This window comes from Catharus ustulatus, chromosome Z (assembly GCF_009819885.2).
Source record: "Catharus ustulatus isolate bCatUst1 chromosome Z, bCatUst1.pri.v2, whole genome shotgun sequence".
Lineage (NCBI taxonomy): Eukaryota > Metazoa > Chordata > Aves > Passeriformes > Turdidae > Catharus > Catharus ustulatus.
In genome coordinates this window covers 27,732,340-27,745,297 of record NC_046262.2, presented here as the reverse complement: position 1 = coordinate 27,745,297, position 12,958 = coordinate 27,732,340, and the positions used below count along the sequence as shown (strand labels likewise).

General features: G+C 43.4%; 1 protein-coding gene across 2 annotated transcripts in view; it reads left to right on the top strand.

Moving 5' to 3' along the window:
- Nucleotides 1-3,751: 3,751 nt before the first annotated feature.
- The window catches only part of RFX3 (regulatory factor X3), a 118,939-nt gene continuing 109,732 nt past the window's right edge, over nucleotides 3,752-12,958 (top strand). Inside the window, exon 1 of one of the 2 annotated variants that reach the window (XM_033085588.2) lies at nucleotides 3,752-4,028. The gene's annotated coding sequence lies outside the window, so the exon portion shown is untranslated. Of the gene's footprint in view, nucleotides 4,029-4,315; nucleotides 4,336-12,958 lie in introns of those variants that run through there. The other variant, XM_033085590.2, reaches the window with a different exon arrangement.

Sequence of the window (12,958 nt, the reverse complement as noted above, 5' to 3'; positions counted from 1 at the left end):
CCTTGATATATGCAGCATATTCTGCATCTTGCTGCAAAACACAAGGCTTTTAGCAACACAACCACTTTTAATCAACACTGCTTTCATATTTAAATTTGGCAGATTGTTTAATACTGCCATTAGTTACAAAAATTCTATGAAGGGATTGAATGTTTCAGTGAATGTTTTGCAGTGAATAACTGCGAAGTTGAATAAGTTAAAAAAACTCATCAGAAATTAAGATGAGACGTATTCTTTGATAAAGATCAAATTGATAAAATGTTGGGATACAAATTTGCAGAAATTTATTTTAAATTATTTGAAACAGATTCCACTAGGTCCTGACTGATCTAAGTGGGTACCTTTGCAAATTAACTTCATAGATGGAAACATCAAAATATTGAAGTGATTAAATAATTTTCCTGTAACAAAAGTAGCTACTTTCCTTTGACAAAGGAATTAATCATTCTCTTGTAGACGGAAACATGCTATAGATTCAAATATTTGCAAATATACTGGCTCAGGGAAGATGTATAGTGATATTTATACATACATTTTAAATTTCTGCCAAGGCCTTAATTTGTTCCTTCCACAATAATAGACACAATTTCAGGCAGAAAATCAACAGCCCAGTGCTTTTATCATCCAACTTTACTGCATTCACCACAGTTCACTCTAAGGTTGCCAAGCACATAACGATGCAAGTGACCACTGACACAACAGAAAATATCCAGAATTAAAATACTTAAGGTCAGTGCTTTCTTTAGCAACATAGATGACATGAATGTCGCTGAAGCTTTACCATGGAATTAGGTCACATCACTCTGGCAACAATCTTCTGGTAAAACTACTCAGTATACAACACCTCTATTTGGTTTTCACCTTATTCCTAATATGTTCACCTAATATGAAATTTAAAATTGTATGAAACACAAATCATTAAACCTTCCCATGTACAAGCTAAATTAAAGTACAGTAAATTCACGAATACAAGCCGCACTGAGTATAAGCCGCATCTCTGGGTGTTGGCAAATATTTCGGTTTTTGTCCATAGATAAGCCGCACACGAATATAAGCCGCTCTGTCGTTCGCAGCGAGGACCCGCGTGCAATTAGTAACAGAACCGCGGGAGGGCGGGGTTTACTGGCTGAGCTAAGGCTGTGCAGGCTCGGCCCGCTAGGGGCCGCTGACGGGGCCAGGTGGCCCAGCCCGGTGCTGCCGCTCGGGGCCGGCCGCCGCTGCCCCTGGGCTCGGTCACCCCGGGTCGGCGCTGCCCCGCGGTGGCAGGCAGGGACGGAGCTTCCCCCGCTCCTACGGCAGCGGCGGCGGGCAGGGACGGAGCTTTCCCGCGCCTGTGGCGCCGGCGGCGGGCGCGGACAAAGCACCCCGCCTCCTCCCCGAGCCGCGGCAATGGCGGCACGCACTTCCTGCCCCCCCCCGGGCCGCGGCAATGGCGGCGCGGGGCTCCCGCCGGCTCCCCGAGACGCGGCAATGGCGGCGCACACTTCCCCCCCCCTCCCCGGGCCGCGGCAATGGCTGCGCAGGGCTCCTGTCGGCTCCCGGAGCCGTGGCAATGGCGGCGCCCCCCCCCGTCGGCTCCCCGGGCCGCGGCAATGGCGGCGCCCCCCCCCGTCGGCTCCCCGGGCCGCGGCAATGGCGGCGCGGCCCCCCCGCGTCCTCCCCGGGCCGCGGCAATGGCGGCGCGCCCCCCCCCCCCTCCTCCCCTGGGCTGCAGCAGAGGAGGGAAGGAGAGAGCTCTCCCGCCTCTCTCCCCGCCCCCCGTGCTGCCTGCAGGGAGCCAGGGCAACACGGTAACACTGTAACAATTGCGAAATGCCGGCTTTTACTGGCCGGTGCTTGGCTCGGCACTCTGGCTGGCACGTCTGGGGTTGTAAATGTCAGAAAATTATTAATATATTAGCCGCACCCGACTATTAGCCGCACTTCCGGGTTTCCACCAAAATTTTTGTCAAATTGCTGCGGCTTGTATTCGTGAAATTACTGTACATGTATTTGCTAGATAGAAAGATGCTTATCAAAATATCTTTTACTTGAATTAATTGAATGCATTTCGATCTCTTTTTTATTAAATTAGATTGCTTATAGTTGTGTCTCATTTTCATGTTTTTGAAAAGTCATGTGAGTGTGAGCTCCAAAAACACCCAGATATCCAATGACATTATCTCAGCTGAAGTTACTAGTTTAGCATCTCATGAAAATTAGGTTCCACAGCAGAAATATCAAGACATAACCTCAGCTGTAGAAGTGCTTCAAACAGTTTTATTAATTCAAGATTGTTCTGTTATAGACTTAAATCTCTGTCAGTCAAGATCTTGTTTGTATATACTTAACCCTATTTCCCAGTACTTTCAACAAATAGATTCTATAGCTTAAGATGGTTACACAGGGCCCTAAAATCAGAGTAAATATACTAATGTAAGAGCAATTTCAATTTGTTTATGTAGGGATAGAGCTGGTTGTAGGCCATTCACACAAACGCAGGTGCTTTTAGCAGGAGGTATGAGAAAGATGTGACTGGTAAACCACGTGTTTGTGGACACAGACCAGTACATCAGTCAAGAGGGAACTCCACGGTTTACATGGATTACAGGCAAGCATTACTGGCTACATAGACTGCTGCAGCTGCGTATGAAGCTTCGAAGATACTTTTCTGGTTAGAAAAGGGCCACAGATGGGGATGCAAGGGGAATACTGGAAGACACAGTAGTAGCCAGTGGATGCAGGGGCACTTACGCATAGCCTCAAAGTCGTCTTCCCCCAGGAAGAACCTTTTTAGCTTGAGTGTGGCAGAACACTAGGCCAGGCTGCCCACTGAGGTCCTGGAGTTCCCTTCTCTGAAGACATTCAAAACACCAGGATATGTTCCTGTGTAACCTGCTGTGGGTGACGCTGCCTTGGCACGGGGGCCTGGACTAGATGATCTCCAGATGACCCTTCCAACCCTGTGACTCTATATACACCCGGAAGGAGCAGACGCAGCCTGTCACGAGAGCATTCGGTTATCACATTTAGTGGTAACTTGCCTGGAAGTGTTTAAGGAAAGACTGGACATGGTAATCAGTGCCCCGTCTAGGTGACATAGTGGTGTTTGGTCATTGATTAGAATTGGCGATCACAGGCCTTTTCCAACCCAGCTGATTCTGTGACTCGGTGTGCCAGCTGGTACAACGGCCCAACGCACACACTCGGGCCGAAAGGCCACGCGGGTTGGTAGCAGCCACCGCGCACGCCGGGGCCTTGATTCGGCCCCCTGCAGAAGTCCAGGGTCGGCAGGGCTGCCGAGAGGCCACCGGGAAGTCGGCGGAACAGGAAAGACGCCAGGCATGGTGGCGGCCACGCTTCCCCTTCCATCGCCGCTTGTCGCCGGCGACCCACTCCTCCTCTCACTCCTCTTCCTCCCCTCCTCGAAAATGGCAGCGCGGGCCACGGGCGGTGGGGGAGAGGCCCGGCTGCCGCCATCTTGAGGCGAGAGGGACGGCGGCCGCCGAGCTCCTCCTGCCCGGCCTCCCGCCGGAAGTGGCGTCAGGTGGCCCCCGCGAGGTCCCGCCCCCCTGCCTGGCTTCGCGCGGCCGCCGCGCGCCCCGCACCGCGCCGGGCCCACCGTGTGAGCGGCCCCGCGCGGACGGAGAACCGGGCGGGCGCGCGCCCCACGCCAGGGGGCCGGGGCAGCCGCCGCGCGCCAGCCGTTACCGCAGGCCCCGCCCCTTCCGGGGCGCTCGGCCGCGCCGCCGCCCCCGCCTCCCTCCGTCCGCCCGTCGGTCCCTCCCTCCCGCTCCCGCTCTCCTTTTGTGAGTTATAGCAACCGTTGCCTTGTGAGTCGAGCGCCATAGTCACCGTAGTCCTGGCGACTGTTACCCATCAACAACAGCCGCTCCGCTCCCGCTCCCGCTCCTGCTCCTCCTCCTCCTGCCGCTGCTCCGCACCCCCTGCCTCACCGTCACCCACCACAACAACAACAACAACAACCGCAGCCGCCGCCACCAGCAGCAGCGACAGCGGGAGCGCCGCCGCAGCCCGCCCCGGCACAGGTGAATGCGTTCGGCGGGCGCACCCCGGCCCTCCCTCCTTTTTCTCCGCGCGGCATCCGGGCCCGGGCTGCGCCCTCGGGCTGCGCCCGTGCTCGCGGGGCGGCGAGGGGACGCGGGGCTCCCCGCCGACCCCCCGCGGCCCTCCCGGGAGCGCCGTGCGGTCGGGGGGAGAGGGGCGGCCGGCATAGACGGGGGTGTCGGGCGGGGAGCGGGGCCGGCCGCCGTGCGGGTTGAGGAGGAGGAGAGGCTGGGCGATGCCGGGGACACAGGCACGCTGCGGGACCTCCTGGACAATCGCTGGGATGCGGTGCGTGTGCGTCTGAGTTGGGTCTCGTTTGTACGGCTCGGGAGACGGAGAAATTGGGGGACGCGCTGCGGCCGCAGTCAAAGGTTAATGGCTTGAAACCTGAAAAAAGCCGCAGGATTGGGAGGAAGGATGCAGCCAGATCTTGTAGGACAGCAGGAGTATGGGTTGAGTTCCCCCTTTCAGTTACAGGGGCCTTGTCCTGATTTGATGTGACTACTAAATAACTAAATGTTGCAGGTTTTCGTGAACTTGCTGTATCTTTTAATTACACTCTTCGTGTTGTCGATCATATCTACCTCTTCTTTTTTTGTGCCTTCTCTGTGTAATTTTTTCTTTTATTCGTAATTAATGTTGCAGTTTATTTTCGTGCATGCTATGTTTTCTTTGTATTGTGAAGTGGGGTTTTGTTTATTCAATACCCCCACTAATACATACACAGAGTAGCAGGTTGGTTTTTTTTATTCTTATTGCACTCCTTCTGCAGGGACTTCTTTTTAAATGATGCTTTCATACTGACAGTGTAGCTTGGAACAGTGCATGTGTAGGTCTAGTTTATTGCATAGTGAGTTACGTTCATGTGAAGAGAATCCATTTGTTTCCTTAAACTCTCCACGATTAAGGAAATTCAAGATACTAACTGCGAGTTTCAGCACTAAACAGCAGAGAAAGGACAAAAAAATAGTTTGAAAAAGAAGTCTGTGTGATTTTCTTAGTGGAGCTGCTTTTCAATAATACTTTTGTGAAAGCGGGAAGGGCTGCTATTTACCTCTAAAAGAGATGTAGTAGGACTCATGTTGTTAATGAGTATGGTTTTCCTCTTATTTTCAATCCAAAATGTATGCTTTCTTCATCCTTCTTGTGATTGCTTATTAAGATCTAAAGATTTTTGTTCTCACAGATGTCAAATTATACTTCATATCATTTTAAAATTCTTTGGATGAAGTGAATTTTTGGCATCTTTTATGGCAATGGAACACACATACATCCATACATACAAAGGGGAGAGTTGCACTCTCTGCTTTGACTTGTCAAATGATGTGTTGTTTTTGGCAGGCTTTTTTCTTTCTGAAGTGGTGACTTACTTATTTCCTAAATATTTAGTAAAATAGTTAGGAAAAAAAATAATGCCTCTTGTTTTTTTTAATCTAAACTCTACATTTGATTGTGTATGCATCTTTTGCATTTTTTTGTGCTTAGATAATCCAGTGTAAGGTATGGGATTTGTCTCCCATTGGAACTACCAATGAGTGTGAGTGGGGCAATTTTTTCAAGCAGGTATTAACTACGAAATCTGCTAAGTACTTAGTTCATTGTTTGATACAGCTATTCCTTGAGGTAAGGCATATTGGATTTTTTTAATGTGTTTTAATACTTCATAATTCACAAGAACTTAGTAAATAAATTACTTTAGATTATGACCAAAAGCCTCTACATCATCATCTTTTAGTTTTTTTACTCCAACATGAAACCACTGTGTGCTGATTTTATAGGTGCTGGTGTAAAGTTCTAAATATATTAATAATTTTCAGAATGAGTTCTTGCAGGGTATCAGTTATATGGCACATCTAAGTCTTTATGGATTTGTTGTTAGTTTCAATGAATCATTGGCTTTGAAATAATTCCTGGCATCTACTGTTGTTGAAAAGAGAGTGTGTCAGTTCTGCACCATACCTTTGTTGAGTAACTGTCCTGGATCAGGACAGAATACTGCTCAGAATGGGATCATTCCTGGGTGTTGAAGTCTCTTTGTAGAATGAGTATCCACGCTGCTCGGTGGCAAAGGAAAGTGTGTGCCTCTGTGTGAGACAAAGTTTCTGTTCTTACTTTGTGGGGTGATGTATACAGGTGTTTCTTAAAAATCATATTAAAAGCACATGTTTTAAACCCGAAAGACCTTTATAGTACTATTTGGCTGCATTTTCCTTAGCCAGTGACTACAATTTGGAAAATAATAAAGCAGGTGTAATCACTGCTTTTAATATTATGGACTTCACTGAGAAAAGTATTGACTCTTTATTCTTTCTGAGATACTGCAGTGACCACAGATGAGATTTGCATTATGCATTCTGGTTCCCTAATACCCACTGCTAACAAAATAGTTGATGTTTGTGATGCTAACCAATGTTTGAAAATTACATGTCTTGTGATTTTTTAAAAATTTATTTTAAATGCATAGGCTTTCGTGACTTGGAGAGTGTGACTATTTAATTTTGTTTCAGTGTATCCAAACAGTCACAATCAGGTGCTCTGTTGTGTTACTAGTAAGCTAACTGACATTACACTGCTTTGGAGAAATCCTTTCAGGATAGGCATCAAAGATACTGTTAAAAGCTGTTAAAGATTTTAAAGTCATGCAGCTTTATTAGATAATTAGATTCAACTTCGTTAGCACTCTACCATTTCTTGTTCCTGCCTGACAGGGTAGTTTGTTAAACAAAAACTACCTAGAGAAATAAATGTTACACTTTATTTCCACTTACTGAACTTTTGAGAGGTTAGGCTGCTTTTGTTTTCTTCGCTTGCTTGAAACATAAGCCAATGTCTAAAGTGCAATAGCACATTATCATTGTAGTTCCTTTTAGTGTTGTAGCTAGCGTTTCTCATTTTCATGCTTTACTTTGAAAGGCTTTCTTCCCTCTGAAAATATTCTACATTAGTTGTATTTTTTACCTGCAGTCTTCAACAGCTTACCATCTACAGGTATGTGTTATGCAGAATGTTTAAAAAATAAATAGGCTTTTAAAAATATATGTGACTATTAAAATGCTTTTTAAAAATCATTGTCACTTGGAAAGACATGTGAATGCTTGATAATAAAGAATAAAAAATAAGCTTTCATTGGCAATGTAGTGTCCTTGTAGCTGGAGTTCCATTTCAAAATCAAGCTCTTTGTCAAATTTGTATGCTAGAATACAAAAAGAAGAATGTTTTGAAATCATCAATGAAAACGCTTTTTGTTCTTTTACTAACAATTAGGGCTAAAAACTTAATGAGGCTTTTAAAGTGAATAACTAATGTTTAAGATTTTGTATTTCAGTTAGCCACAAGTTTATTATCTGTGTATTTTGCCTGCAGTTGGTTGTCAATCAAAACAATACTTCTCTTTTCTCACAGATGCTATGCATACCCATATTTTGGAAATTTAAGGATCAATATATATACTGATTTGGCTAAATCTAGTTTGTTAGGAACAGATGGCTAATTTAAACAGGTGTCACTTTCATTTCTTGTGCCTTGTGTTGAAACTTCCAGAGGTTTACAAAAGAGCTTCCTAAAGCAGATGGTGATCTCCTCTTCTGTGATTAGAAAAATGTACTTTTGTAGGAAATTATTTTCCTACTGACTATGTGTATTTTAATAGTTTGATGTGTCATATTAGAGTTTATGCTTTAATAGTTAGAATTTCATAGCAGAGTTTGAAATGTTTCATATAATACAATCATTTAAAAATTTCTCACTGGGCTTTTAAAGGATATGTGATTATTTTGGCGTGAAATTCAGTAGTTTGAGTGTGTGGATAGCTGTAGACATAATAATTGTTATTCATGCAAGACCAAGAGCAGATATATTCTGTGGTGTAACATTTTGGTTTTACTACCTTATATTTTTTGCTTAGAGATTATTTCATTTTATAATATTGTTAAATAAAAATGAATTCCTATTAAGAACACAGGATTAGTTTCAAACTAATATGTCTAATTTTTTTTTTTATGGCACCCTTCTGTATTAGCACATCAGCAGGTTTCTTTTATCTTATTTTTTTAAATCCAGTAGTTATAATTTCCTCTATTGCAAGAGGTTTTCGTAAGAAAGAATGAAATTTAAGTTGGTTTTCTATTTTTTTGGTTATTTTTTGTTTCTAAGGATTCTTTCTTTCTTTTTTTATGTTGACTTTTTTGTCGCAATGGCTGGTGTTTATTGTTAGTTGTTTTCTTTCTAGCAGATGCACCAGAGGGTGCTATGCTATTTGAAATACAAAAAGGAAAGAAAATCCTAAAAGTTTGTTCATTGAAATGCATTGATATTGCATATGAAACTTGAATAAACATTACTGAATTTTTCACACTTTCTTGTTCTGTGCAGTGCAACAAAGCAAATGTACTGTTTTGACAATATTATGTTAAAAATCATAGAGGAAATTGGCTGTTCTGGAGTTGATTATGTCTGTGTGTGTAGATTCACACACTTAAAATGCAGTTTCTGTTCATCAAAAGAAAACAAATATTTATATGTAAATTATGTCTGTTTCACATATAGCTGAAACTATATAGGCTGTATACTCATTGAAGTACTATATGAATTTATCTGAGACACACATGCGTTTTGGAGTGACCTTTATTGTATGTTACATGTTTTCTTTCTTTTTTTTTTCTAAGGCTATTCACATTTTATGGAACTAATTTACTCATATGTGAACACTCTTTAAAAAATGTATTGCTGTATGTAGAATTTTTTTCCTTTCTAACTGAAGCTCTTCCTAGATGAAGCTGAGGTTGGCATGGGATCTATGTACTTTAGAATTGCAAAAAGAATAGGATATTTTTCTCCATAAATCATCAGTTCTGGGAAAGAAAGTCACCAACCTACCTCCCCCTCACACCCTCCCCGCAAAAGAAAAAAGAAAAACTCCAACCAGCCCCTGCCTCTACATATTTGCAAGTACTATTATGTTTTCATTTTAAAAAAATCTCTATGGATGTATGAACCTATCAGATTAGAAATTAATTGAAGTAACTTCTGTAATTTAGTAATATTTGTTTTTTATGATACCCCACAAGATTAATAAGGCAACATTTTTTTTCTATGTGTAGGTGCTAATGGTGTGTAGTTTAGTGTAATTTCCCTTTGGAAGCATGCAAAAAGACACAGACTGTATCTAGGATCATACATCTTAAATTGCTTGGTTTTGCACACTATTGCAAACAATTTTATTGTTCTACCTGTTCCACTCTTGCTAATTTGCTTGGTTAGTTAGAAACTTCAGTTTTAGTGCCCTAAAATCAAGAGCTAGTGATGGAATATATTGTAAATTCTATTTGATAAAGAAATTTCCTGTATATTAGTGGGACTTGGAAGGTTAGTTTCTAGCAATTTAGGTTTCCTCTTTGAATGTCTAATTTATTTCTAACCTGTCTTCTTTAAATTCTTGCATGACATTCATAGCAATGCTATGAGAATGTCAAATACTGTATACGAATTACTGAACTGTACTTGTAGCGTTTATAACTTTATTAATTCATCAATGAGAAGAAAGACCAATTTAGCAGTATTTTTAAAGGTCATTTAATTCACCCACAGATCCAGTATGTTGAGGACATTTCAGCTTCTTAGACCATTTCTGAGCAAACAATATGTCTAGTTCTTTCATTTTCCTCTTATTGAAGACCGATTTCAAGTAAATTTATAAGGCCTTTAAGGCAAGAGCCATGTATTTAGATTTTGTTTGGGCTTTGGATGCTGCTACTACAACTAATGGCTCAAAGCCATGTTTACCATTTATGTACCAAATAAATGGATTCTCTCTTCTGTTTTACTTTCTCATTATATTTAATCTAACAATGCTTTCTTTTATGTACCACATCAGGGATGTTCTCTAAACTCTGAAATTCAGTGTAGTTAAATCATGCAACATTGCAAAGTAGAAACAGAAATAGGCTAATCTGTTAAAAGGTGGAGTATGTCAGTTTGCAGGAGCCATTAAATCAGATTATTCTACCTCAGTTAAGGTGTTCTGGGGTTTTTTGGTTTTTTTTGGGTTTTTTTTTTTTGTCTAATAACTTTTTAATGTGCTGTTAACTATGCATCCCTTACAAAGAACTTTAAAAGTATAATAGGATTATGTGACAGGAGAACTTGTATTTAAATAATTGAATAAATAAATGTATTTATTTATTCAAAAATACATTTTCTGGCTCCAGTGAACTGGTTCATATCTGCTGAATTTTCAGGTGATTCTCTTATACCTTTGGTCTGACTTTCTTCTCCTGTCCCCAAAAGTTCTGAAATCTGAGGTGGGAAGAAGGGAGAGCAGGCTTGTTTATGTATCTCTCTTTATCTGACAATAATATTGGATGTTTGTTGAATTTCTGAAGTTTATTTTCTAGTGGATTAGATGATTAGGACTGACAATTTGTACTATTGTGTTTTGGTGTGACCTGTTGGAGATTGTCCACGAGGCATTTTGAAATGTTGCTCTTGTACTCTGTGACCGACCTCATCCTAACAAAGTTAAGAGTCTTATCACCTGAGCTTTTTCTTCCTCGCATCGTGGTAGCATTCTGCAGTGGGAAGAGATAGGAGTGAAATTAACAGTGAAACTAAGAGAGTTGAATGGTGAAAAGTAACTAGCATTATCTAAGGAGGACTTAATCCCTTCATTATTGGTAGGGAAAAGCAAAAATAACAAAATAGCTGTAGCTCTCACACCATTGGAAGCAGTAGCCAATGTCTTATATTAAATGTCTCATAAATTTGAGGAGTTATTTTCTATTTAACTGCTACAAAAAGTATTGTAAATTCTGCCTTTAGAGTCTTAACTGTTTTGTTTTCCCAGTAAGATGTCTGCTGTATACCTCTATTCTGTGGTTTGAGAGTATACAGTAGAGTTACAGATTTAATGAAGGAAGAATGTTTCCTACCTCCCGCTTTTGCTGATGAGATGCGCATTGTAGTTCTTCCATTAGGAAGGACATGTGGCTATACACAAAGGATTGTTAATTTGTTTTTCTAGTTAAGATTTTATGTAAGGTTTGTAATTGGAAATCAGAAGTTTTAATATATTTTGTTTATTATTGGAAGTCGCTGTTAATTACTTTGTATCTCCAAGTTTAGAAGATATAATAAAGAATTAAGCTTGCATTGGAACTACTTTTTAAAAATTAAAATCCTATTCTTCCTTTTCAAAGTTTTAAAGAAAAATAGTTGTTCTATAATCACCATTTAAAAGCTTTTTTCCTAGTTTCTGATTGAAAAATCTGGAATAATTTAATGATCAGATGATATGCATTTTACAGTTAAGTTAGATATTGTTTACATATATATAATTCAAGAGACTATTACAATCATTTATAAAGTACATGATTTATGAAAACTATTTAGATTACTTCTTAGGAAAGTCCAGCTGTTTTCAAAGTTACAGTAATTTCACGAATACAAGCCGCACCAATTTGACTAAGATTTTGCTCCTAAACCGGAAATGCGGCTAATAATCAGGAGCGGCTAATACAACCTCAGAAGTGCCTGCCAGAGTGCTGAGCCGAGCAGCTGCAAAGTCGGCATTTTGCGATTGTTACAAATCGCTACTTTGTTGCACCGCGGGTGGAGCCTGGCTGCCTGCAGGCAGCACGGGGGGCGGGGAGAGAGGCGGGAGAGCTCTCTTTCCTCCTCTGCCACAGCCCAGGGGAGAGACGGGGGGGGGGCCCGGCGCCGCCATTGCCGCGGCCCGGGGAGGAGAGGGGGGACCCGGGCCGCCCCTACCGCGGCCCGGGGAGGAGGGGGGAAGCCGGCGCTGCCATTGCTGCGGCCCGGGGACGGGGGGGGGAAGCTGGCGCCGCCATTGCTGCGGCCCGGGGAGGGGGGGGGAAGCCGGCGCCGCCATTGCTGCGGCCCGGGGAGGGGGGGGGGGAAGCCGGCGCCGCCATTGCTGCGTCCCAGGGATGGGGGGGGAAGCCGGCGCCGCCATTGCTGCGGCTCGGGGAGCCGACGGGGTGCTTTGTCCCCGCCCGCCGCCGCCCCGGCAGGAGCGGGGAAACTCCGTCCCTGCCCGCCGCCGGCGCCACGGGCGCGGGAAAGCTCCCTCCCCGCCCGCCGCCGCTGCCGTAGGAGCAGGGGAAGCTCCGTCCCTGCCTGCCACCGCGGGGCAGCGCCGACCCGGGGTGACCGAGCCCAGTGGCAGCGCCGGCCGGCCCCGAGCTGCAGCACCGGGCTGGGCCACCTTGCCCCGTCAGCGGCCCCTAGCGGGCCGAGCCTGCACAGCCTTAGCTCAGCCAGTAAACCCCGCCCTCCCGCGGTTCTGTTAATAATTGCACGCAGGTCCTCGCTGCAAACGACAGAGCGGCTTATATTCGTGTGCGGCTTATCTATGGACAAAAACCAAAATATTTGCCAACACCCAGAGATGCGGCTTATAGTCAGTGCGGCTTGTATTCGTGAATTTACTGTACATAAGCCTTGGATAGTGAGGAGCAGTTGAGCTATCTGTGTAGTAGCTGATTTATCAAATTGGCTGTGAGCCATGAGGTGAGTTGACACACTGTGGTAGCTATGTTCATATCAACATTTGTGTTTGTCTTTAGCATTTAGTTCACTCCTATTTTGTTTTGTCCACTCTGTGTTAAATCACTTCAACTGAGTTGCAATTTGCAAAGGACTTGATAAATAACTCTTCCATATTCATTGTATTGTTTCCCTGTCATATTTAGTAAATGGAAAAAATGTAAAAAACTCCAGTATGTTTCTAATTCCTCAGAGTTGATTCTAGGTAATAGTAATAGCAATTCCCTGTGACTCCTAGGAAGTTTATTTGTTGGACTTTCTGAAAGGTGTGGAAGCTCTTCCATGAGCTACATCTTCCTTACAGTTGTTTTAGAGAGTAAAACATGCTTAGTGATAAATTGTAAATTTA